The 27,494-nt window shown below is 38.4% G+C and overlaps 1 protein-coding gene and 1 non-coding gene across 5 annotated transcripts in view; one reads left to right on the top strand and one right to left on the bottom strand.

The window, feature by feature from the left end:
* The window catches only part of PPP1R9A (protein phosphatase 1 regulatory subunit 9A), a 264,322-nt gene that overhangs the window by 117,021 nt on the left and 119,807 nt on the right, over positions 1-27,494 (top strand). The gene's annotated exons all lie outside the window — the stretch shown is intronic.
* Positions 21,995-22,101, bottom strand: LOC123812239. The gene has a single exon (XR_006784527.1). It is a non-coding gene; the product is annotated as a U6 spliceosomal RNA (small nuclear RNA).

Raw genomic sequence — 27,494 nt, 5'->3', positions numbered from 1 at the left:
CCAATTGGAGTTACATAGAGCAGTGCTTAGAAACCTGAGTACTAGAAACTCGTGAAGAACATTTGGAAACACGTATCTGCAAGTGTGTTCCTAAAGATTCCAACCTAGTAAGCTCAGAGTGGCCCTGTGAATAAGTACTGGAAATAACTGACAACAGTGTTTATAAGTCACCTTGACTGACACTCTTAAAGCAAGGATTTTCAACTGGTGTGCTGCAACAATTTTTAAATCATGTGACACCTGACTATTAGTCAGGGGCACTGACCTCTTTTACCTTAAATTGTCAAGTAAAAAAAATGACAACACTCAATACAACAACAGCTGTCTGGTGTGAATGAGTCAGAATTATAGCTATTTTTCTTGGCAGATCAGCAAAAATTCTATTTTTGTTGTGCCACAGAATTTTAGTAATTAGTTTATGTGTGCCATGAGATGAAGAAGGTTGAAAATTGCTGCTCTAAGGACTGGTTTAAAAAGAAAAAAATATTCTTCTGTATATTTACTTTTCATTTTACTTCTCAAAAATCCTATATTTTACTCGACTGTTTAGTTGGATTATAAGTAAAAAAAATAATGATTTAGGCTAAATAAAATAATTAATTGGACTATTAATGGATCTATTGGTAAATATTAGATTTATGATTAGTAATATTAGATGGGCAATGTAGAATCTGCAAAGAATTATAAGATGTTTTTCCTGCAAAAAGAAAAAACGTGTCTCAGAAGATAAACTGGAAGATACGTGTTTGTGCTACAGGTGGAACCAGTCTAGTGAATGAGACCGTGGAGTTGGCGGGAAGATCGTCTTGAGCCTTGTGTTACCAGAGAAGGAGTCTGAAAGGCCAGTTGAGAAGCAGTGGCTAGAGAGGTGGGAAGAAAATGGGAAAGATGTTTAGAGATAGTCAGGGCAAAAGAGCGTTTTAAGGAGTGAATAGCCAAATTCCCTAAAGCTGCCACAGAGGTCAGGTTATATGAGGACTGGAAAATTGGCTCCACCAAACTGGTGTGGGGGAGGCGGGGATGAGAGGCAGGGTGGAAGGGTCTTATATCAAAGATGTATTTTTCAAACTTGAGTTACTTTTGTATCATCCCCATATTTTTTTATTTCTAATGTCATCCTATCCATTTTCACTATTCTTCTTTACCTTTATAGATGATATTGCATGATTAAAGATAATCAAAATTTTATAAAAAGGTGTCTTTAAGATTCACTTCACAGTCATCCCAGTCATCTTCTACCCCTTCTCCTACCTCATTCCTTATAAACAACCCTTCTAGCTAGTTTCTTGTTTATCATTTTGTGTTTATTTCTACAAAGTCCCAAAGATATCTATCACATAGCTTTTTATCCTTATGAAAAATCCCACCCTCTCTACAGTACAAGCAAATCAACAGCACAGTGATGGGCTCCAGGTTCTGAGTCCTGGACTCAGAGCTGTGAGCCAGTCTGCCGTGTGACTGTGTGATGAGAGTGCCCAACCACATGTCCCTCCGAGAGTCTGTGCCTGAGCACTAAGGGTAGTCCCGAAGTCCATGTGTTATTACTTCGTCTTCCTCTATCTGTTAATCTCAGAACATAAGCACTTAGCCTGTTGTGTGAGGTGGAACATGGCAGAATTTTTTTACATTGTGTGATTTTTAAGGATAAAAAATTCTGTGATGAATTCAGCCCCTGCACAATAATTTTGTAGCTCAATATTCCACCACCCAGACTAGAATTTGAATTGTGCACCGAGCCCTTTCAAGATCGTGGAGACGTTAGATTCCAGTCTAGACCCACCTTCATTCAGCCTTTTTGTTTTTGTCCTACAAGAGTTGGAAGAACACAGCAATGGCAAGGAGTTTCTCAAAATGTGTGACTCAAAATATTTTGCCTCTAATGTTGGGAGGGATTAAGATGAAGGAGAAGCTACAACTTGAGAGAGATCTAGCAGACAACTTGGAAATGGTCCTGGAAATGGGAAAAAACTCAGGATGTAGATTAGGTGGTTCTCTAAGCCAATATCTCCAGTGCCTCCCGGCCTATTAGGACTAAAGCCCAGCCTTTGATGTGCCCAGGCTCACTAAGACAGACACTAAATCCAACTCTCTGAGTTCTTGTCACACATCTATGTGAGTCTGACAAGCCAGTGTCTGGGCGAGCCCAGTGTCTTCCTGCATGGACACCTCTGACTGTGTGAGTCGGAGGCAGCCCCGCAGTGTGGGGAAGAGGCAGCTCAGAGTCGGGGGTTTATATAAATCACTTTATGGAACACGGATTAAGGTACACATTAGGAATTGAACTTGGACACTAACTAATAAAGAGCAGATATGTAAAAGAAGGTGAAAGGCAAATACCATATGATTTCACTTATATGTGGAATCTAATAAAATAAACTAACAAACAGACTCATAGGTGTAGAGAACAGACTGACAGCTGTCAGAGGGGAGGGTGGTTGGGGGGCTGAGTGAAACAGGTGAAAGGATTAAGCAAAAAAAACAAAAGAAAACGCTAACACCTCACAGACACAGACAACAGTATGGAGATTACCAGGAGGAAGGGGCGGTGGGAGGAGATAGTGAAAGATGTGGGGGATAAAGGGCCACAGAGCAGGAGACTTGACTATGGGCGGTGAACACACAGTACTCTATACAGATGATGTATCGTAGAATTGCACACTTGAAACTTGTATGATTTTGTTAATAATGTCATCCCCATAAATTCAGTAAAATTTTAAAAAGAAAGTAAGTAGAAGTGGCTGTGGCCCGTCACCACCCGGACCGCGTCTCCTTCATCAGTGCCCATCAGCTCTGTCTGATGCAGCACTGGAAACTAAAGATGTAGCACTGAAAACTGAAGACGTAGCACTGTTCACGTAAATGAGGTAAGGGAAGCGGTGGGTCTCGATTTGCCATGAACCACAGTTAGAGAGGTAAGGTTAGAAACTCTCAGACTGTCCCCACAAGTTAAAATTAGATTTAGATGCTGGCATCATCTAAATGTGGTTTTGCAACCTCAGAAATTGGCCCTGACACCCCACCCAAACTCTACTGGGTCAGGTGGCCAGATTGACTTTAACATAACCTGGTAGCATGTAGCAGCAAGCGCACATATACATTACCCAACTATGTTTATACTCTCCAAATGAGGCCTCTTAGTGAATGTGAATCTTCCATTGATCCCAGAGTAATTCAGACTGTGAATGCACAGTGGTTAGGCTAGGAGACGACATCCCTCGTTTATGGGGTAGGTGACCCAGGAAAGCCAGGAGCTGATAGTAGCAGCTGGTATATGGAGTGATGATGTGGTCCACATCGGAACTGTACCTTCAGCTTTAAATGTGTATATCGAGATATAAATTTATTACAACAGAATTCTGTAACAACATGGGATTTAAAAATTTTAAAAAGCATTTGCAATATAAGGGGAGCCCTATGTTCAGACAATGAAAGCACCTGGATAAAAAAGACACCTGGAATTTTCTGGCCTTCTTGCCATCCTAGGCTTGTGCTAGGCTCAGTACAATGCTACCAATGGGAAGTTCTCTATGGGAATCTACAGGAGGTTTCGAATACAGTATGAACTAACATCTATGAAAGCAAATAGGGAAAAATTCTATAGGTGATATTCTAATAAATGCAGTTTAGAATACTATCACTTACGTGATAAAGTAATTTTTAAGAAATACAATAGGCCTTTAAAATGAGCTGTCATCATCCTTTGTGTGGCTTTGTCTCTATTAGCAACATGACATGGGATAATGTCACTGCTGTCCGAGATACTATAAAACTTTATTAGTACAGAACAGTGTACCTGAAAATGGCCTGTAAATTAATGGTTTTTAAAATAAAAACGGTGACCTATTAGATTAGTGAATGGAGAATTTGCTTGAAATACCACAGTGACTTGACCAAACCTGGATTAACATGAAAAAAATGCTAGATCAGGGCCCAAACTCTTTTTAAATTAAACCACCAAGGCAGTTTAATTGAAGAGTCTCATTAGCTTGTATCATCTGGTAATTGTCTTGGTTCTCATTTTCCCCTGACGAGGGCAATTGTGTATATCTTGAAGGGAGAAGAAAGTCTGCTCCTTTGCACAACTGACTGGGTGCACAGAGTTGGGGATGAATTAGGTGACCTTTTGGGGTGAGTGGAGCATTCTGCCCAAGACTGTGTTGTAGTACAGATTCAGAAACCCGTGTCTTTAGGCTCAAACTCTCACCCTGGTTCTGACGAGAGGCCTGCAGAGGGGAATTGCAACCCCCAGCTTCCCGCTCACGTGTGTGTTGGTGTGCAGAATGTGCTGGGCAGGGCCTTCTCGCTTCTACAAATGGAAGCAGCTCAGCTCATACATGAGGGATTTGTTTTTCCCTTTCAGCTGTGATTGTTATAGTATGATTATGAACCTATGCTGTGTCTTTACTCTCCTCCCTCTTTTTGTTTTTAGTAGAGCCACTAAATGTTTTAAAGAAAGATATCCACAACAGGCTTGGCAGTAGGAGTCCTTCTATTGGCATTTCTCCTTTTACGAAAGGAGTGTCACTGCGTAGGGCTGTGGGTGGCAGATGGCAAATGAGGGGCTGCGGGGCTGCAGCTGCAGTCTTGCAGGTATTGTTAAAATGAACTTCCATTGCAAATTGGTCAAATAGAGTGTGGTTGTGATGAAGCACAGTTGAGAATCTACTGTGAAGAGGAAAAAAAGCATTTATCTGGTTCGTGGACACTTTCAAGGTGAGCAGTGTCAATGAGATTTCTGGGCAGAGAATCAGTGGGCTGCGACCCGAAGAGGCCCCTAGGGAGTGACTGGAAAAAGTGTTCTAATCTGGTATTTGATGAAAGAGAAAGCAGTTACGTTATTTATTCTAAGAAGTTTTCATTTCACAAACTAATCTTGTGTAACTTTGTCATATGGATTCTTATGTGTGCATAAGATTGGGTTTGGATGTGGTGAGTTTGCTTATTAATTAGATGTTACTTTGGCCAGCGCCAGACCATACAGATACATGACAGATATATAGTCATTGCAGTTAAAAGCCCAGTATCTGGAGCCATACTGCCTGGGACTGAGCCCCAGTTTTAGCGTTTACTATTTGTGAGTACTTATTGTGGACACTTATTTAACATCTTAGTGTCTCACTTTCTTTATGTTCGAGACAGTGGACAGTATGAGACAACTCTATCTTACATGGTTGATGTGAACACCTAATAATTATGAAAAGGTACTTAGAATAGTTTTTGACAATACAGAGCTGTAGTATATCAGCTGTGATTTATTTCAAGAATTTATTTTATTTCTAATATTATAGATTATCACATTTTAATATTACTGTAATTCATTGATCTGCCCCCCACTGTAGACTGTTGAGCTGCTTCCCCATTTTACATTATTTAAACAATGCTGCAACGATTTCATTTGGTCTTATGATTTTACATACTTATAAAATAAATACATAAAGTCCTTAAGGCATCATTCCTGTGTCAAAGACTATGTATTTTAAATTTTCTTGGATATTGCTAAATTGCCCTACAAAATGTGTGAGACCACGTTTCCCCTCCTGTCTTCATCAACACGAGATATTACTAATTTTTTAATTTTTGCTAATGTGGTGACTGATGATGCTAATTTTATTTTAATTTATATTTAATCATAAGTAGACTAGAATATGAATAATTTCAAAATAGTGAAGGAAAGATAGATTATTAAATAAATAATACAAATAAAACATGCTAAAGCATTTGGGAAAAAATAAAGATGGACCCTAACTTTATTTCTTATACCAATGTGAGTTTGTAATGGATCAAAGATTTAAAATTAAGAATTATTCTATGAATAATGTTTTTGGGCCTTTTGGGTTTGTTTGTTTTTCTTCCATGAAGTACATGTTCATGTAATTGGCTCCATTTTCTGTTGATTTACCAATGCTTTTCATATTGCTTTGTAAGAACACTTCATCTTTAAAGGGAGTAACTGTATGTCAGCTTATTTACTCTAATTTTCTCATTTTATTATTGACTTTTGAGTAATATATTTATGGCTTTTCCTAATATAGCTATGCTTATTCTCATTTTTTAAATTCTCACTTGAGAATATGTTTATTCATTTTAGAGAGAGAAAAGAAGGGAGAGAAGGTGGGAAGTGTAGGGAGAGAAAAGCATTGATTTGAGAGAAAAACATCAATTGGTTGCCTCCCATACATACCCTGACTGGGGATCAAACCTGCAACCTTTTGGTGTATGGGACGATGCTCCAACCAACTGAGCCACTGGGCTGAGGCTATTCTAATTTTTATGTATTCAGATTTACATATTTTTATCTTGTTATTGGTTCTGAGTATTATATCATTCTTCAAAAGGTCCTTCCTAGCATATGATCACATTTAAGAAGATTCACTCATCTATTGCTTTGGTGCTTTTGTAATTATGTTTTTACCTATAAATCTTTGACCCATTGCAAACTCACCTTGGTATAAGAAATGAAGTAAAGATATAGGCTTTATTTCCTTCTCCAGCTGGTTAGCATGTTTTTACCAATATCATTTATTGAATAATCCATCTTCCCCTTACTATTTTGAAATGTTATACTTCTTATAAACTAAAGTTTGATGTATATTTGAGTTAGTTCTGTCTGGACTCTCTGTTTTGTTAACCAATCTGTTGGTCTGCTACTACAATAGTAATAAACAATCTTAATTATTATTATATTTATAATACTATAAGTCCTGATTTAACATTGTTGTAAGGTTTTGCAACCTTAAGCAAAACAACATCTAATGAATCCAATTTTACTGTATTCTAATTGATATAAATAAGAGTTAAGTTTAAAAGGTAAACTTACAATCAAATTACAATGAAATGACTGAACTAAATGATGTTATTTGAGGACCTGCTGTACTTAAAAATTTCTGTTACATTTAGCTACCCTCACCCAGCACACTTTTCTTCCAGGTATTTTTAGTTCTTTCTTTAATGTGTTTTTCCTGGCAGACTTAAATATCTTTGTCTTAAAATAAAAGTACCATAAAATTTGTAGGTTATTTTAATTGAGAATCCATTGAGTTTGTAAGTTCAGTAGGACTTAATATCGTAATATTCAGTGGGATTTAATTCCTGAGGTCATTTAAAATGAGATATTTTCTTCCATTAGATTTTCTGTCATTATTGTTTATATATGAAAAAGCTTTCATTTTACATATGTATATATATATTAGTTTTATATCATGACACCTTCCTTAATTATAATGTTGCTGATATTTTCTATTTGTTTTTTTTGTTTTAGTTATATTACTCACAAAATGTGGCTATGATTTTTTTCTTCTAATATTTATGCCATTATTTCAATGTTTATACCTTTTATTTCTTTTCTTGTCTTATGTCACTGGATGATTCTTTCCAACAAGTAGCATTTTACTTTCAACTTTTTGGACTGACTTTATTCTAACAGATCCTTCTGTGTAAATATAGTTGACTTTTAATTTTTAATACAGTCTGAAATTCTCTTTTATGCAAATAACTGACTGCTCAGTGAACAGTTATTATTATGACAAAATGTTTCATTGTACTTTTACCAGCTTTCTTTCTAAAATTTCACATTATATAATCTGTGATTATTTTTAACTAAGATTATTTATTACCAACTTGTTAATGGAATATGAGGATATTAGTATACTTTGACAGATGTCACAAAATGTCACCCCAAAACATACCATTCTGGTGTAAGGATTATTTTGAACTGAAGGAGACTGAGAAACAGCTGACATAGGGGGAACCCTCTGCCTTCTGCCTTTCTGCCTAAAAGCAGGGAATATGTTTTCCTTTGTAAAGGTGAAATAAAATGGTGTTTTGTAAAGGTGCTCTCTCTTTCCTCTACCCAACATTGCTGAACCACCCTTAGCTGTGCTACATTTCCTAGTCACCTTCCCGCGATTTACCTCTTGGGGCCCAAGCCCTCTCTCTGTCTTTAGTCACTTCTCTACAGTGGGCTCCTCTGTGGTAAATAAATGGTGGATAAGCCAAGCCCCTAGGTCTAATCTCCTCTTTGGGTTTTCACTTCTTTTCTGTGAAGCCCCTGTGCATTTAAAGACATTTAAAAAAAAGACATCAATAACATTTGTATGCCTTTTCTCCTATTAATATGTCTTCTGTCAGTTTAATTTTTAGCCCTCAGTCACAGAACCTAAGAGGGTAGAGAAAAGAATGTTCCTTTCCTACAATTTCTTTTTTTAAATCCTCACCTGAGGACATTTTTTCATTGCTTTTAGAGAGAGAGGAAGAGAGGGGAGGGAGAGAGAGAGAGAAGGAAACATCTATGTGAAGAGAGAAACATGGATCATTTGCCTTCCTGTATGTGCCCTGACTGGGGATTGAACTCGTAACCTGGGCATGTGCCCTGACCAGGAATCGAACCTGCAGCCTTTTGGTCTATGTGGCAATGCTTCAACCAACTGAGCCAGACCAGCCAGGATACAACTTCTATTTTTATTTTCCTTGATTTCTCACTCGTGGTTTAGACTTTTATTTACTTTATTAAAAGATTGTTTTCAGAAAAAGATAAAATCATGTCTTTTATACATATTTAATAATGAACATGTATTAAAGAATTTAACTCATATAGTATGAAGGAATCAACTAATTGTTATAACAGGTTCAGAGAAAGTCAGAACAGCACAGATTTCTATAAGGTAAAGAAATGTTGAGATGACTTATAAATGGAAGCAAAACTTCCACAGGGGGTAGGAAGTCAATTGATACATTATCAGGCAGGTCAGAATGCACATATCTACCAGTTAACTGTAACTGGCAGAGAGTTACAAAATACCTCAAAGCTAATAATAGAGCTAGAATTCATTAACCCAGGAGGATATGCTATGCGAGATGCATCCTTTCCTGAGGCATTATTTTTCTTTGATTTTACTTTTACGCAGGAAATGCTTATATTTATTTTATATATTATGTAATTAACACAGTTGTTTAGTCTTCATTCTCTATATCAGGGGATAGGACATTTTGTCTTTAAAGAATAATAGCAAATATTCTACGTTTTGTGGAATGCATGGTTTATGTTATATATTCTTTGTTTTATTGTTTTTTTTCTCTCTCCACAACTCATTACGAGTACAAAAACTACTATTAGCTTGTGGGCTGTATAGAAACAGGCTACAGGCTGTATTTTGTGACTTTGCTCTATCCAAATAATTTGAAATTCAGCAACAGTCTTTTCATAACATCAATTTTCAATTCTTGAGATCTTTGTTTTGGTAAATCATGTACACATACGCACGAACTCAGTCTCCTGAGAAAGCTCATTACCGCACTGGAGCTCTTTTCTGTTAGCCTCAGCATGCTTCCCGGTGCTCCCGTGTGGGTCAGTGACACACTGATGACAGAGCAGTGGGAGAGACGGACCCTGGCTATAGGCTGTCCAGAGGTGTGTAGGGGAGGAAAAGTTTTCTTCCACTTTTCTGGGGTTTTTTTGAAAGTCTAATAATGAAATCTACATAAGACAAATTAACAGGAATAAAAGCGAATTAAATTTTGTGTGTGTAGGAAACCCAAAGATAGGAGAATCAAGGGCAAGGTGGACAGTTGAGACTTATTTGCTGCCCTGAGCTAAGGCATGGGAGTGTGGGCCTGGGGCTTCAGAGGGGACGAGGGCGACTCACAGATTGATAAAAAGAGCAGGCATTTGGCCGTTAGATGTCTACCCTGCCAGCCATACAGATTGGTCCTTCAGATAAAAAGTTATCTCTGGCAATAGCTTTTTCTTTCTCATAATAGCCCCTTATCTAAATTCTTCTAAGCAGTTAAGGGAGAGGTAAAAATTATTCTTGAGTCAGCTGGGTTTTGATTGACTTTAGCCTTAAATAATTCACATGTTGAAGTGGTGTCTTTGGGAGTGGCAAATTCAGCTTCCCTTCAGGGGCACTGCCTCCTGGAAAAAAAAATAAAGTTGAATACAAGTTGGTCTATACAATTTCATTTCAAGAGTAAATTCAACTTCTGCTTCCATCCAGGATGCACTAAAAAAGATCTGATTTACCCTCCTCCTTGAAACAACAACAGTTACCAGAACAGGGTGCAGTTAAGTAGACCCCGGGCAGAGCTTGGCACTGTCACTGAGATGAAGTGACAGAGCTGGGGATCTGGGGAAGCCAACACAGCCCGAGCCCCCAGGGTGGCGTAGTGATGAGACAAGAGCGGCACAGAGAGAGAACTTCAGGGGGTGCTCCTCGGAAATTGAGCTGAATACTGACCAGTGCATGCATATGAGAAAACCATGCAAGGTAGGAGAATGAAACACCAGAAAAGCCTTAGTGAGCCCAGAACCCAAATGTTTCGTCCAGTATTGAATAGTGCTTATTTCTAACAGCGAGAGTGGAAAACCTCATAATTCTGTAGGTATTGTTTAGAGTACTCCAAGAAGGATCTCACCTCCTTAGAGGATTAAAAAAAAAAGACAGAAAGAAATGTAAACCTATACTAAGTACAGCTCCATTTTTTTTTAAATGAAGCTTAAAATCAGGGCCTGAAAGTATCAGTTGCAAGTAACTTATCTATATCCTAGAAAAAAAATTACTCAAGAATATTTGTGAAACTACAAAAATTTCCAGCACCTAGAAACCTAAGATTCACACTATCTGGCATTCAATGATAAATTTCCAAGCACTCAAAAAGAGGGAAAACAAAAACATAAATAGGAGAAAAAGACATCAAATCTGACCCTGAAATACCACAGGGGGTAGAAATATAGTACACAGTGTATTAAATGAGTTATTTTGACTGTGTTCCCTAAGTTTGAGATGTCAGAGAAAAGAATGGAAGTATGAGTAGAGACGTGAAAGTTATTTTTAAAAAAGACCCAAATTAAACTTCTCGAGATAAGCAATGGAATGTTCGAGATGAAAAATACAATGGATGGGTTTAACTGCAATTAGACAGGTGACAAGCAAAGTTGAGTGAAATTGGGGATACAGCAGTAGAAAACTCTCCAGAACGAGACAGAGGAAAAGGACTGGAATGAGGCAAAGGTGGGGTGGCCCCGAAAGGTGTGCCAATAAATTGCGAGGAAACTTTAGTGGCCAAAAATATGTGTAGTGATGTCAGTGGGAACAGTGCAGTAAGGACTCTGAGAATCCTCTCCTTCATAAAAGTCATGTTGGCACAAATGGTCAGAATCACCTCTTTTCTGAGATTTAATGAAAGGAAGTTAACCAAAGGCTTGCAGCAGTTTTGAGGCATTTATTCCAGGAAGAGAACGGAATCTCAGTGAGAACAGCGAACACTGCTGTTTTGCTTGCTCTCTGTCTCCCCACTAAACCCTCCCGCTCTTTGGCCGTCTCGAAACCCACCACTCTGTCAGCCGCTGGAGTGGGGGTATGTGGAGTAGAGCTCCTTAGAACCCCTGCTTCACAGAATGGTCATTATCTGACCTGCCCAGTGATCCTCTGGAAGACCCTGCTCACAAAGTTCGTCTTTATTTGACCAGATTCAGCTTTTCCAGTGCAGACTGTCCTTTATGGGAGCGTGGGTGTCTGTCACATCCCTGCTGACTTAAGTGGCATGTATCACTGGAAGAATAAATAGGCCAACCAAAAGCTGAAAAGGAAAGCTGGGGACCAAGATACTCACAGGGGGCTTTGAAGAAGCTCTGACACATTCCTGGGAATCTAGAAGGCTGTAGAAATGTTTAGGGCAGCAAGCTAAGGGAACACCTGCAAAAGGTTTAAGGCAGCTCTCAGCTTTGGCTGATGTGGAGGCTCCATTCGAGCTGGAGGTGAAGGCTAAGGCAGAGTTGTCTCTGGGTGGTGAAGGTGTGCTCCAGCACACACGGGGCTCTGCTGCCAAGATGAGGAGACTTAATGGTTCCCGGTGGTTAACGAAATCTCATCTGATTATTAGCTAACCACTCAGCTAACCGGGCAGAGTGGCCACACAACACAAAGAATATAAATAGACTTCATAGAATTCATCTAGAAAAGCCACTAACTCCCACCCACCACCACCAGGAACAGGAGCGAGAAAGATGCATGTGAGTGGATTCCAAAAAAGAGATGGGGACTGAAAAACTATTGGAAGAAATAATGCTGAAAATTTTCCAAATTTTGTAAGTTCATAGATCCAAGGAATCCAAAGAACGCGACTACAAAAAATATGAACTGTACTGCGCTAAGGTGCATCATAATCAGAATGCTTACAACTGATGAGCAGTAATAAGAAAGAGGTGGAAGTGACCAGGGAATCCAGGAACATTGCAAATAAAGGAACAAAAAGGGCAGGTGACAGCATATTTCTTATCAGAAACAAAGAAAGCTGGAAAACAGAACAAGGACATCTCTGAAGTCTTTAAAGAAGTGAACACTTTATTAAAAGAGAAAAGAAAAATGGGTTACTATTTACCAAAGAGCTGCAGTCTAATAAGGCTCACCGTAAATGTCGTGTTCGCTTTTTCCCCAGGTGTGTGTATCCAGGAAGTCCTTTTTCAGGCAACACCTATGAACATCTGAAACTGCACCAGGGTTACAGGTTGTGACATGGGAGGGACTATAGAACTTAGGTGGAAGAAGCTTCTAACTCTATCAGTCAAAAAAGGCTCATAAATGAAGTCATGTCTGCATTGAATCTTAAAGGTTAAGTCATGTGTGAGATGGACAAGAGGATCATGAAAGGGAATTCTGGTCCTTTTAAGTAGTTTGAGATCTTGAGATGGCTGGAGATACTGTAAAGAGTGTTTCAAAGAGAGGATGAGAAGAATGTTAAAAGGGAGAACATTAAAAGAAATCTTGTAAGATCTGTTATATTGTTGGGACTTTATTTGGTAGCTTATAAGAAGCCATTGGAGATTTTAAACACTGAAGCAATTTTTTTTCTCTTTAAGCAAAGCAGAGTCCTGATGAAATTAGCATTTTTAGAAAAGCACTTTAGTGACTATGTAGGGTGATTAGAGTGGTACCTGAGGAGTAGCTGAGAACTGATGTGTAATAATCAACATAATTTGTCAATGAGAGGAGCATTTGTCTCTGTGGAAGGGAGGAAAGAAACTCAGGCTGTTGAAGGGAGTGGAATACACTGGACCCGATCCTCTGATTTCTAGTTTACGAGATCTCAATGGATGATGGTGCCCTTACAAAAGCCTCCATTTTTATTTCTAGAGCATGGTATTTTATATTACATACTTTATAACTTTAAGTTTTGGAAGTGTCACTGAAGTTTGTAAGCACTCAGAAAGCACTGTGCAATTAGGGAACCTTAATAGTAAAAGCTGACGAACCACAACCGTAATTGCCCGTGTTCTTGAACAAACTGGTTTGCCTTTTGTTGTTGTTTTGTTTTGTTTTGTTTTGCTTGAGTTTAAAATTTGAACAGTATTCCTCCTCCCTGGTAAATTTGGAACCATTCAGGAGATAAGAAAAGATATCAGTGTAGAGATGAAAGTATCCTCTCTTAAAGACTGAATGTGAGGATGTCGCTTAGGTTTGTAGGAACAATGGGCTCCCTAAATTCTCAGTTCCCAAATTCGTCTTATTCAGCCAATCCCTGCTGTCGCTGGAGGACCACAGCCCGAGAGAAAGTCCTGAAGATTACCACAATGAGGAGCAGACCAGAGTGTAGGGCTTTCTGGAGACAGCCTGTTTTCAGAAGGGAAGGACAGTCCAGAGGCCTCGTTTCTTGTCAGCAAAGGACCAGCCAGGGCGGTGTGACTAAATGAGGGGGCCTGGAGGCTTGTACCCTAACTGATGTCCCTTCCTGTGGAAAATAAAGCCAGGGGAACGGTGGCTTTCTCCTTCGGTGGCACCGCTGAGACTGGAAACCATTTCTGGGCTATTCTCCTACCCAATAGCAGACTTACTGTGGGTATAGTTTTGGAATTTCAGAGCTGAGAGTGATCTCGGAGACCATTTACTTCACTCCTCTCATTTTTAAAAATGAGGAAAATGTGGGCCTAGAAAGGTCAACTTACTTAAGATAACACAAGTGGAAGAGCAGACCGTCTGAGTCACCATGCCTGAATCTATTTATAAGGAGGAATGCTAATGTATTGCCTTTTCAATAGGAAATTAAGTGAATTTTCTCATTTCCATCTTTGTGTGCAGAAAACCAAAATGTGAGAATATTAAAGACAATGAAGCAATTTCATAATTCACTACCATAAAACAACTACTATCATTTTTAATATTTTTTCTTTCAAGTGCTTTCGAACACACAAACCTCATCTGTGACGTATAACTGCCATCCAAGCTGGAGTGTTTTCTGAGCAGGGCTCAGTTTGGTTCATGTGAAAGGACTTATTTCGCCACTCACCTTTTTTATACAGAAAGATTCTGAAGGAATAGAGGGTAGTATCGAGAATACACCATAATACACCTGGAAATTATTGTTCTAACATCAGCTCTGATTCACTGTGTAATCTTGGATTGCCTCCCTTGAAACTAAGAGATTAAACCAGATATGGCAAATATATTTGTTTTCTCCTCCCCCTAACTTGATCAATTAGCAGTGACCACAGTGACAATGCTGGGAAGATTGGTGGACTTAGCTAGCATTAATCACCTGGCAAAACCACCACAAGGAGGGGAACGGTATGTATGGTGATTATTTGCATTCCTGTTTGGGCAATTGCCAAGATCCCATCTGGTCGTAAAATTCTGTAATCATATACTAGAGAAGCTATTTTTTCCCCCTGAATTAAACTAATTTATCATTTTACTGGGTTTTAAATAAAGTTATTCTTCAGACTAATCAAGATGGCATACTTATCTATAGATGTAACTCAGGGGACCAGTCTTCTATTTTCATGTGATGAAAAAGTCATTCCATATAAACACACAAAGCCCTGGTGAACTAAGCCCAGAAAACTTCATCTGAAGCATATGTTAGTTTTCGCTCAGCATGAGCAGTGATTTTCCACTGAGCAGTCCCTCAGCCAGATGTCCGAAAGAAGGGAATGTAAGTTGACTTTCACGTGGCACACGGTCAGAATTCAACCACAGCGTTCCAGGAGCTACGCTCCCTGGAATAGGAGGTGCCATCTAGATCTTTGTTATCCAGGATCAAGGCTTTGGTAGTGTTTTAGTATTCAAGGTCAAAACCACAAATGTTTTTTTGTTTGTTTTTTGTTTTTGTTTTGTTTTTTTTCAATGATACCTTAACTGTCAAGCATAGCTTCTCAATTGCTTGGGGCAAATATGCTTATGACATAAAAAATTACAATGATTTTAGTTTACATTTAAGTTTGAGGAAGCACAAGGTCTTTTCATTCCTTAGTCCCATCATCGCAAACATCAGTTATCATTATGTAAATTAACACTGGAAGAGCTATGAAAATATGTTTTAAATTAGTATAAAGCCAGACTAACTTGCTTTTAGAGTATGTGGAAAGATTTATGCTCCTTGATTATTCAAGGTTTGGTAGTGAGTGTTTTTAAAATAACGTTTATTATTTTTTCACTTATTTACTAAAGCTCTGTTTTATAAAAATCTAGAAAAATATGAAGAGAAGAAAATCATTCATAACCCTAGTATCCAGAAATTATTATATCTGTATGTGTATTCATAACTGAGATCATTCATATATTCTGGGTATGTGTACACACACGTTGTGTTACCATCTTTTTACATACCACATATCTGAACATCTTCTATGTCATTAAATAATCTTACAGAGCGTGATTATTATGCTACCAGTGTGTTGCATCTTATGGATATGCCATTACGTACTCATTCTTTTTTGACATTTAGATTGATTCAGATTTTTTCCTTTCATAAACAATACAGTGATTAACATCAGGGTACATGAATATTCTGGTATATCTATGATTTCATTAAATTCTTAGAATCGGTTAGGTCAATTGATACTAAAGTTTTTAAGATTTTTAACTCATTTCCCTCTGGAAGTTAGGCTAGCTTACTTTATTCACAATGCATTAGAATGACAGCTCCTTTATTCCTTTGCCTGGTTTTAAATTTTTGTAGATCAAAAATGCTGTATGTAATTTACATTTCTTTAGTTACCAGTAAGTTTGAATTTCCCCCCTATTTATTGGAGCTTTGCAATTGTGGTGTGTGTGTGTGTGTGTGTGTGTGTGTGTGTGTGTGTTTATTTTATATAGGGATGCTTATTTTATATTTTGGCATTTTTAATAATGCTTCCTCTCCTAAAGCAGAATGGCATGGGGTAAAGAGCATAAACTTTTAATTCAGCCACACTTGGCTTTCAGTTGTCACTTAGACATTTTCCTGTGTTTTTGGGCAAAAGACCTGTCATCTATAAGTCTGAAGTTCACTGATCTGCAAAATAGGACCATAATGGGATTTAAATGAGTCACTCAGTGATAGCTGCAGTTATCCTCCTCTTCCTTATCTCCTCGTTGTCATCTCCCTGTCATTTCTCTCATAAGATCTTTTGAGCAAAATTGAAGCAGAGGTTCAACCAAGCCTGCCTTTGCCTGGAAACAGAGTGGATAGGTGTGCTTTATGGTCCCCCAATGGTTGCTGTTAAAATCTTCACTACTTATTAATGGAGTGATATATACAGAGTGGGGCAAATGTGGGTTGAGAATTGTTTGTATGGAGAATAATACAGTTATCAATACATAATTAATACAAGACTAAACTCTGTTTTGCATACTCACAACTCTAAACCTACTTTTGCTTACCCCATATTTGCATTATATACAGTGAGGAAGACGTGGAAAGAGTGAACCGGTCCCAACTACCAGAGAACCAGCTTTTCCTATTCTGTGTCTCTGATACCACCTTTTGTTAAGGGCTGACTCCCTGCGTTGCATTTTTTTGTATCTCCTGTGACACCTGCCAGAATCTCAGTGTCCTAAATGCCAAAGTTTTAGCAGAAACCAGCATGGTAGACCAGACAGTGCGGAAGATTCCTTGCCAGCTTATCTAAAAAGTTTAAACAACTGTTTAAATGAGTGAATGGAGCACCTAATATTCAAGGGAGTTTAGTTACAGAATTTCCAAAAGAACTGTGTTTATCAAACTGTCGCCCTTAAGGAGTCATTTCCATCAGCAAACATCTATTGGGTAGGTACCCTGTGTCAGGCACAATGTCAAGTTTTGGAGATGCAGTGAGGCGTAAGATGATAGATAGTCTTGTGTTGAAAAGGCCAGATAGTGTTAAGATTCAAACACATACAATATTATTAACAAATAAAAGGTGGGATATGAGTATTAAATATTTGATAGAGGACTCAAAGAGTTTTGGAGAAGAAAGAAGTAACTGAATATTGGAGGATATTGTCATAATGAACTTCCAAAATATCCCACAAATTGAGTACTGTATTTTGAAACAGTTCTTTTTGTTTCTTCCAAAATGAAAAGGTGAGGCACAGTTTTCCTACAGACTTTGCTTATAAGTGCTTTGGCTACATCAGATCGAGTCACAAGAGAGAATGGGCACCTGAGTACATCACATTCAGGACATGGGGCACACGCATTTACCTTCCTGAAGTCAGTGTGGTAGGTGGAGATGACATGGGAACAGATTTGGTAGTCTTGAGCTTCTTTTTCTTTTTTTAAGATTTTATTCATTTATTTTTAAAGGGAGAGGAAGGGAGGGAGAGAGGGAAAGAAACATCAATGTGTGGTTGCCTCTTGCACACCCCCTACTGGGGGCCTGGCCACAACCCAGGCATGTGCCCTGACTGGGAATCGAATCGTTGACCCTTTGGTTTACAGGTGGGCATTCAATCCATTGAGTGACAACAGCTAGGGCTCTAGACTTGAGCTCTTACTCAAGTGTAGAGTGGGTTGTTTTTATTTTTTATTTTTTTTGGTTTTTGTTTTTGGCTTGAGAAGCACCATCAGCTAAAGTCTGTCATGGGTGGACCACTGTGACCAGAATGCAGAACTGTAAAAGTGACTGCTGGATTTTCATCAGCAAGTCTGCCACAGGTGTGGTGCACTGGGGCCTTAACCGACCCCAATTATTCAGGGACAGATGCCGAACTCAAGGCTATAAAGGGAGCCAACCACTTTTATATACGTATACATTTAATTCATATTTAGCCACAGCTGAAATACTTTTAAATTCCTCCTCATTGCAACCAGAGAAACCAATATTCCATATTATTATATCTCCCAAATTATAAATTTTCATAACCAATAAAATGAATTATCTTCACCTGTCCTATTTCTACCAATACACTTTTTTAAATACACTTTTTATATTAGCATTTTTAAATTCATTTAAAAAATTATCAGTTCTATCAAGGTGACTTTTCTTGTCAGTCATACTAAGCTGATCAAAAAAGGGAGATTTAAAAAAATTTCTTGGAGCTAACTGCCTTTAATAAAGGAGATTAGTGGTCTTTTTTCATATTATCTATAATAGAATATAAAATTAATTTTAATAAGGATTTATCCTTTGGTAATACTTGATTTCATTACAACCATGTTACTAAGCCATCTCTTCTAAAATATAGCCTTATAAATGATTATACTAAATGGGTATTGTAATTGGTTTATTTGGCTAATTGATGTCCAGTAAAGGTCATCCCCAGTTTTGTACATGTGAAGACCTCTTTGTTTTGAAGATGTAAGTTTTTTTAAAGCTTTTTATGATTGGGGCTTCCTTTTATCTTTTAAAGGTCACTTTTCTTTTGTTCAGAAGCAGTTCTGAATTAAGATGCCGTTCATATACAGACCACCGACGATGATAAAATACCCGTTGCCTTTAAGACATCATACTGTTAACAGTAGGTGATACTGAGTGTGGTAAACATTTTGCAGTGTATCTGTACATTAAACATCATGCTGCTAAATAGTTACATCCTGTTATTAAATAGGTACAGTTTTTGTTAATTATACTTTAATAAAGCTGGGAAAAGAAAACAAGTAGGTGATAGAAAGATGAATAAGACTACCCCACACAAAGGAGCTGACAGCTTATTTGAATAGGTAATGTGGTCACAGATAAATGCAGTATATAGCAGAATATGATGATTCTGTAGGACAGATGCAAATATGAAAGAAAGCTTTGTGAACATATAACAAAGTAGTGTGTTTTTACATCGTAGAGTGAGGGAAAGGAAGTAGTGTTAGGTGAAGGCTAGCAGTGTCAGCAGGAGTCAGATCTTGGAGAATTTTGATGTTCTTCTAAAACATTTGAGCTTTATTCTTGAAGGAAAGAAGAATGTCAGGAAGCTTTTTAGAGTGTCCTCTCCCATTAGAAAGTACTTCTTAGTCACTATACAAAATTGGAAAGTACAGAAGAAGTGTGCAGAAGAAATGTAACATCACTTGTAAATTCACACTCTCTCTCTGTTCCCCACCCCAACCCTGTCTCCCACATGCGCTCCTGACCCACAGCGCCATGACCAGAGCCACACTTCAGGGATGGTGCTCAGTGGGGTGGGGGGCTATAATAAGTTGGAGAAGAGCAGAATGCAGTGACTGTGTGGTAGGGTAATTTAATCAGCAGGGATCTGAGCAGTCAGGAAGGAATGAGAACGAGAATCCTTTCAAAGCTAAAATCAACAGGAAATTTCAACCAATTTTAAGTGGGGGTGTATTGGGAAGTGAAGAAGAAGACTAGTTACATGACTGACTGCCTTTTTGAGCCCACATGACCACAAAGATCCAGCTCATATCAAATGGGAGGCACAGGATGGGAGACATGCAGTTTTGTTGTGGGGCACTTTGATTTTGAGGCGCTTCTGTGAAGGCATCACACGCATCCAGAGTGTGGACTGTCTCTGTGGAATCAGGGATTCAGGTGGTGGGCATTGTTGCATCCTCTTCTCTGTTTACAGAGCATTCACCCTTTTTTAACACATCAGCGCTTAGCTTTGCTGGCATCTTCTTTTCTATGGACAGTTTCTGAGGTAATGGAGACAATTGGTTGAAGAAACACAGTGGTACACATGGTATTTACAAAGCCATTTCTTTTATGAGATGTATGTGAGAGGTGAAAGTTAGTGTGATTCAAGTGTCAGTGATCCCCAGATTTGACCAATAATCCTATGGTAATGGAGGGGATGACAGCTTCCGCCACAGACACACCAAGAGTAACGTGACAGCACTGTCCTCCGCCCGTTTTGAAAGATGGCTGATTATCATGTTTTCCTATAAAGCGCTCCTGCCCTTTAGGTTTTGCCTATAAATGAGGGAAGCATGAGACAGATCCTGTTTGTAGATTTCATGTATGTTTACATTGTCAAGGATGATCCAGAAGCAAGTGATTGCATTTGACTCGAGCTCTTGGAGAAGTCTAAATGGAAGGGACAGCTCGTTTATAAGAAAGCAGAGTCTTTCGTGCTTTGTGGAGGGACATGACTGATTTACTGTTGGATCGCAGCTGGCCAGAGTAGTTCCTTTCCCGCCTAGTCTTGGGTTTCCAAGCTGAGCCTTGTATCCTCGCTTCAGTGTCCCCAGGTATATGTGCATTCCCTAACAATCGATGATTTGTGTTTCAGCCTTGTTTTTCAGTTTTTTCCACCATGTGATGTCTGGCCTCAGCTTGCAGAGTTCAACAATTAGCCATATGTCACTCATGACCTTTACAAAAATGAAAAATTTTAGTTGGCTAAGTAGGTCTTAGTTGGTGCTAAAAATGTTTGCTAGAGGTTTTTTTTTTCTTTCCTTATGCACTATCAGCATTTGAACCTGTTTGAGATTTTAGAAAATTATGCAACCTTTGTTTTTATTATTTGATTTCTGGTAGAGAGTGATAAACTTAATAAGTGAATTCTCTTTCCAGAGATCAGCACAAGTGAAGTGCAGGATTTTAGGTAAACCTTTACATTTCATGATTTCCATGTAATTACACCCTAAAAATGTCACAGATATACTCAGTAGAGGCAGGTCTTTTGTCGCTGTTGTCACTCACCTGCCGCTGTTTTCCTGGCTGACCCTGGAAGCAGAACTTCAGTTCTCAGTGTCTTGGTTTGCTCACATTCCTCTGAGTCTGATGACGTCTGTGTTCTCACGTCCCTGTCCTTCTGCAGGGGCAGTGAGCCCATCTGCCTGCCTCCTTTCCATGTTGCGTGGACAACCGGACCCACCCCTAGGGACACTTCAGGGAAAGTCACCTAGTATCTTCAGGGCCTATGTTTCCACTAAGTTCCCCAAAAGGGGTGGGGAGAGAATTCCTAGGGCTCCTAGCTCACCTCTCTTCTGATTCTGGCCCCCTCTCATCTTCTTCCTAATGCTCCATTCTCTTCCAGGGTTTGAGCATGTGAATTTTATTCACACCAACAGATCATGTGTCATAAAGCTCTCACTGTTGCTCATCTCATCACTGTGCTCACCTCCTGTCATTCACACACCACTCCAGTTTTGGCCATATTGAGTTATTTCCTGTTGTATAATTCTGTTCTACGCTCTCATTCCTGTCTTGTACATGCTCTACTTTCTCCCAGAATGTCTTCCACATACCTTCCCCTGCTCACTTACTTCTCTCACTCATTACAGACATTTCTTGTAATAATAGTTTGGTGGTAATGAACTCCTTTAGCTTTTTCTTGTCTGGAAAGCTCGGGATTTCTTCAATTTTAAATCATAGCCTTGTTGGATAAAGTAGTCTTGGTTGTAGTTCCTTGTTTTTCATCACTTTGAATACTTTGTGCCAATCCTTTCTGATTTGGAATGTTTCTCTTGAGAAATCAGCTGACAATTTTATGGGAGCTCCCTTGTAAGTAACTTACTGTCTTTCTCTTGCTGCTTTTAAGATTCTCTCTTTGTCTTTAACCTTTGCATTTTTAGTTATATGTCTTGGTGTGGGCTTCTGTGTTTACCTTGTTTGGGACTCTGTGCTTCCTGGACTTGTGTGTGTGTGTGTATGTGTTTTTCCTTCATCAGGTTAGGGAAGTGATCAGTTATTATTTCTTCAAATAGGTTCTCAGTTCCTTGCTCTTTCTTTTCTCCATTTGTCCCCCTATGATGCTGGTGTTGTTATGTTTCAAGTTGTCCCAAAGGTCTTTTAAAGTATCCTCATTTTGTAAGCATTCTTTTCTCTTTTTGCTGCTCTGATTCATTGTTTTCCACTACTTTGTTCCAAAAAATATATACAGAATGCCTCACGGACTTGTGTGTCATCCTTGCACCATGGGCATGTTAATCTGCTCAGTATTATTCCAATTTTAGTATATGTGCTACTGAAGCAAGCACTCGTGTTTGATTAAATAACAGGAGACTGTAGTCTAGTCAAGTTGACACATGAAAGACCATCACTGTTGGTATGTAGTGTCTGTTCATCAACACATTTATCTAAGGAGTAGGAATCCATTCTAGCTCAGCTACCAAGGATGCTTTACAATCACATTACTTTCTTCCACTGTACTGAAGTTAACGTTCTTGAGATTATCATCTACTGTTTAACTCTTTAATTAAGTGTCTTTTGTGTTTTTGCACTGTCTTCCACCACCCTGGGTATATGCACAATTTCTGGAAGTTTATTTACAGAGTTCTTTGTGTTAGAAGCCTCTCTGCCTTTAATCCATGCTGTTACTTTTGATGATCTTGAAAAAATGGTTAAGTTCCCTTCAAGGCTATTTTTCTCTGTTTCTAGGCAAATTCGTAAGATGAGGTCCTCTTCTCAAGGTTCCTAAGAACTTAGAATTTAGTGTTTAGTTTTCATGATATCCTTTAGCCCTTCCAGAAGAAGTGTGGTCATTTTTGGGAGCTTGTCATGGGAGAGTATGAACTTCTATACCCGAGGAACTCCTATACTGCAGGAAAGACTCATGTTTTCTTCCCAGCCTTGAGAAGCTCTCAAATGCTCTTCGGTGTGAACAATGTCCTCCTTGCTCCTTTTTAATCTCAGCACACACACATTGTATAGCACTTCCCTCCACCTGTTTTTCTGTTAAGGCAATTCAAAATAATCTCCCTCCATAGGCTATTAGCAACACAGTGCTGGCTCTGGTGGTAAAAGAATTAATGAATATCAACTGCTAAGACAAATGCTAGAACAGAATCTGACTTACTAACTCGTCCTGTTGCATCTGTACAAGAGCATTAACTTCTGTGAATGAGAAGTCAGCTATTTCTCTTAGGAGATGACCCCATCCCCCCACAAAGGTGCCAACAGATGCCAGTTAGTTGAATTTTTCTGTGGTGATGGCACCTGCCCAATGGGAACTGGACCAATGTCACCAGTTTATTTCATGCTGGCTACCAGTTGTCAGTTTGTGAAGCATATGTGTCCAATTTAAACCAAATCCTGGTTGAACTGAAAGAGAACATTACTAATTCCTCATTGGTATGTTTAATTGTTTATAATAATTTGAAAAATACTGTGAAAAACATGAGCATCAGTGCAATTGCCCAGTTTTCTATTAAACTGTCTACTGGAAAAACTCACCAATTTGAACTTCACTGTCTTAGAATTTGTCCAGATTTAGAATGAGCTAGGTTTTATTTACTTACAATGGAATTTCTTCCTGACTACTTTAATGCCATAAACTGTTTTTGCAAGGAGAAATTAAACTCATGGTTAAAAACTTTTAAGTACTTCAACAACCACATATTTGCAGATTAATGATACTAGTTATAATTGAATTCTATTTTGTCAAAAGGAAGTGATACAGGACCTTCTAATCACTGTATATCATTAATAATTTCTGTATATTTGACCTTAATAAAGCTCCACTTCTCTTGAAATATTCTTTTATGAAATATGTCCATATATATAACTTATCTTCCCACAGAGTCAACCACAGCTATTCTGAATTTGAAGAGTTTACATCTTCCACTTGGTTGTTGATTATCTACAAGTATGAAGTGGTTGGTGCCAATAATAATACAAAAATGTGTATTTTATTTTATCATGGGTTTTGCATACATTCTACAAATATATCTGCAGATATGGAAATTTACAACAGTCCAAATGATGTGAGAAAAACACTATCAAGATATGATTATCTTTTTCAGATGTCAAAAGAGTCATTTTTCAAGCCAGAGGATATTTTATTTTAAGGGATTTGTGATGGATAATTTGATGTGTCAACTCGACTGGGCCATGGTGCCCAAGTATTTGGTCAAACACTATTTTAGATGTCTCTGTCAGGTGTTTTTGAATGACTTTAACATTTAAATTGAGGAAAGCAAATTGCCCTCTGTCCTGAGAGTGGGCCTCACCCAACTAACCGAAGGCCTTAACAGAAAAAGACTGACCTCCCATGAAGAAGAGGGAGCTCTGCAAGCAGACTGACCTTGGACTTCAGTGGCAGCAGCCACTTTTCCCTAGTTTCCAGCCTGCAGGCCTACCTGGCAGGTGCTGGGTTTGTCAGCCTCCCTATGTGATCCCATGAGCCAATTTCTTAGAATCAATCAAGTTTACTATAAATACAAATGTAATACCATATGTATACTTACACACACATCCTGTTGGCTCTGTTTTTCTGGAGAACCCTGACAAATATAGGTTTCTTCGTATTGCCTTTTGAACTAGCTGGCTGTAGGCTCAACTGTTCATTATGTGGAGTATGTTTATTTTTTCACTTCCTGTTCTTTAGTTACCCATGACAACACTAGGCTTACACTTAATGAAATATATCTTTGTCCTTATAGACTTTGTCTTCCTTAATCATCCTTATATACATCACGTATAGCTCTCTGAGTTTTAAGTTTATCATGCAAAATATATGAAAAGCGGGCATTCTTTTTACTTGTTTGTGGCGTAGTTAATGGATCAGTTGGCACCAGAGTTAATGATAATATGTGTAATGTTTTATATTATCTGTAATTTATTTCCAATTACTTTATCATATACATCACAATAGTTATGGGTTTAACTTTGTTTTAGGAGTTGTTAATTTAGCATTCCATGTATACTAATCACAAATCCTCACTAGGATAAGTTAATTAATATTTGAAAGACCCTAATTAGAAGTCTGTGCTTCAGAGACAGGTACTTTAAATCTGCACAGGAAGATTATACCAAGGGTGTTATTGTATAAATAATTGGTGAAATGAGCAATATTGAAAATACATGGATTGGCCTTAAAAGTATTTTATGTTAATGGACTTTGAGTCAGGCAAGACCAGCAAGCTAATAGCTTTTGAAGTAACATCTAATTCTAGTACTCATTTTGTCCTTTTTCTGATATGTAGGATTCTGTTGAGTGATCAGATTAGAAGGTTAGACACATTCCACTGTAGAATACTGTCCCAACTACTTGAAGGACACCTCCATGCAGGTTACTGTCAGAGTACCTTAAGGATAGACATCTGGGACATTGCTGAGCTCACAAGATAGAGCTGTGGGTTTGCTTTTTCACCTTCCTACTCATCAGTGTTTTTATACGCAGCAAAAAGCCCTCACCTGTTTAGAATCTTTGGAGACCACCAGTGCTTACGCCCAAATGCCTGATAGTTGTGAACCCCAGTTTGGCTTAGGTCACTTTGCAACAAGGACCTAACACACTCTTAGCACACAGCAGGCATTAAAAGCTCTCTCTGGCATTATCATAAGTCAGTGAACTGGCCTTGGTTCTGGGGAAAGAAAAGGAAGGCCGAAGTTATGACACTTTGTTCTAAAGCTGCCAGGATCCTCCTTTCTGAGCAGGGTTTATTGCCAAATTTGTTTTTAAAACTTCAAGCATAGACTATCCTCTCCATGCTTTCTTAGTCTCAACTTAGAGTCTCTTTAGCAGAGCCACTCAAATCACGGGAAGGTGAGTTAGTTCTACCATGTAAGCTTGTGAGAAGTGGGGTGTGTCTGTGGGAGCATGTGAATGTCGGGCAGATCCCCAGGAGCGTGCTGTGCCAAGCCATCACCTGATGTGCGTGCAGCATGCCGGCGCCAGGGACATTGTCCATCTTCGATGTGTCGTCAGGAAGATGAAGCGGAACTCAGATGCTCAGAGCTTATAGAAGCATTGTGGGAGATTCCTTCCAGCCAGTGTTTACAGCAAGTCCTGAATTGGTTTTGACCTACATTGATTAACAAAAATGTGTCATAAGGAAGTTAAGGAAATAAGTTTCTTTCTTATTTTTGAAACAGTGTTGTAGCTCAAACTACCAGAAATGTGAAAAAGAATGATTTTAGTTGAAATCTTCTGATATGCTAATTTTAGCTTTATTTGTTTTTCATAGTCTTGGATTACTGGGTCAGAAATGTCATTGCTAATGCATTCATAAACTTGTTACCCCTAAAAGTCTGCCTCTGTTGCAAAGCAAAGGACAAGGTCTTGTTTGGTTTCTTTTGATAAAGGAGCAGAATATCTCTTGTTGGCTCTGAAGCAAGAACACCTATATTTAAACTTGCTTTTATTTGCTTTTCTCAGTCAAGTAACATAGGAACAATGTGAAGGTGACTAAACTAAATATATATATATATATATATATATATATATATATATATATATATATGTATATGTATATGTATATGTATATGTATATGTATATGTATATGTATATGTATATGTATGTATGCCTTTATAGTGGTTTTGGATCCTGGAGAAAGGCAGGAAGGTGTTAATTTATTTGAAACAGTTCCCTCAAAGTTACATTTTTAAAATCTATATCTACACACACTAGGCATACATACATATATATCCACTTACTTACTAGGCAGTAGCAAAATTGAGCTATATTCCAGAGTGGATGTCATTTGAATCCTTTTTCTGCAATCATATACTTGGATCTATTAGTGAAAGTAGATGGGTGGCAAATATTAATGGACTGATTTTCAGTCATATCCACCAGTAGTTTCCAGGACATGCAAGTTCCAGACTGGCTACCTTTTCTGTTTGTGTCATTAAGGTTTGCTCCCCTAGACATGTTACGTTGTTGTCCACTCAGCCGTTGACGTTTTCTGAAGGACACAGGCACAGATTTGATTGTTTAAGGTCTTATATTTGACATTCACATTCTGCCTCTTCTACAGTCAAGTATAGGAGTCTTTGTTTGTTTTTTAAGACTCAACCCAGATATTTTTTCCTCCATGAAATCCTTCCCTATCTCAGGCAAATAAAACAAGACATCTTGGTATATTCCTCTGTTATATCAGTTATCACAGTATATCGTAGTTGTTTATATTGACTTCTGTGTTCCGACTAAGCTGTGAGCTGCTCGCATCGTGCCTTCTACAGCATGTGGCACGGCATCTGGCATGGAGTCAGCACTCTAACATTTTTTATGAATGAATAACTGTAAATGAATACATGTGAAAAAGAATAAGAGATTATAAACATATAAGGAAAGTGAAAGGTCAAAAGCACTAAGAGAACATCATAAACCTGACAATCTAAGAAAAATATTACAGGGTTCTATATGAGAGGAATAGGAAGAAGCATGTTACATGAAAAGATGAATAAAATCAGAACAAGCTGCATTTAGGAATGTGCATTTTGACGTTGTGATGTTTATTGTGATGGAGAAACATCATAGAGACCAAGCAAGTGGCATGAGGCTGTGAAAACATGTCTAAAGTCAGGAAGAAAAACAGAATTCGTCATGGTATAAGTCCTATAAATGGCACGGTTCTGAGAAGTGTATGCCACTAGCAACCATGCTACGCCTGCTGCTACATGGGCAGTGTGTGTTTCTGGTTTATA

This window comes from Phyllostomus hastatus, unplaced genomic scaffold (assembly GCF_019186645.2).
Source record: "Phyllostomus hastatus isolate PE091 unplaced genomic scaffold, TTU_PhHast_1.1 phas_scaffold_78, whole genome shotgun sequence".
NCBI classification, from domain to species: domain Eukaryota; kingdom Metazoa; phylum Chordata; class Mammalia; order Chiroptera; family Phyllostomidae; genus Phyllostomus; species Phyllostomus hastatus.
The sequence above is the reverse complement of the archived record's forward strand: the minus strand, read 5'-3'. Positions and strand labels throughout refer to the sequence as shown.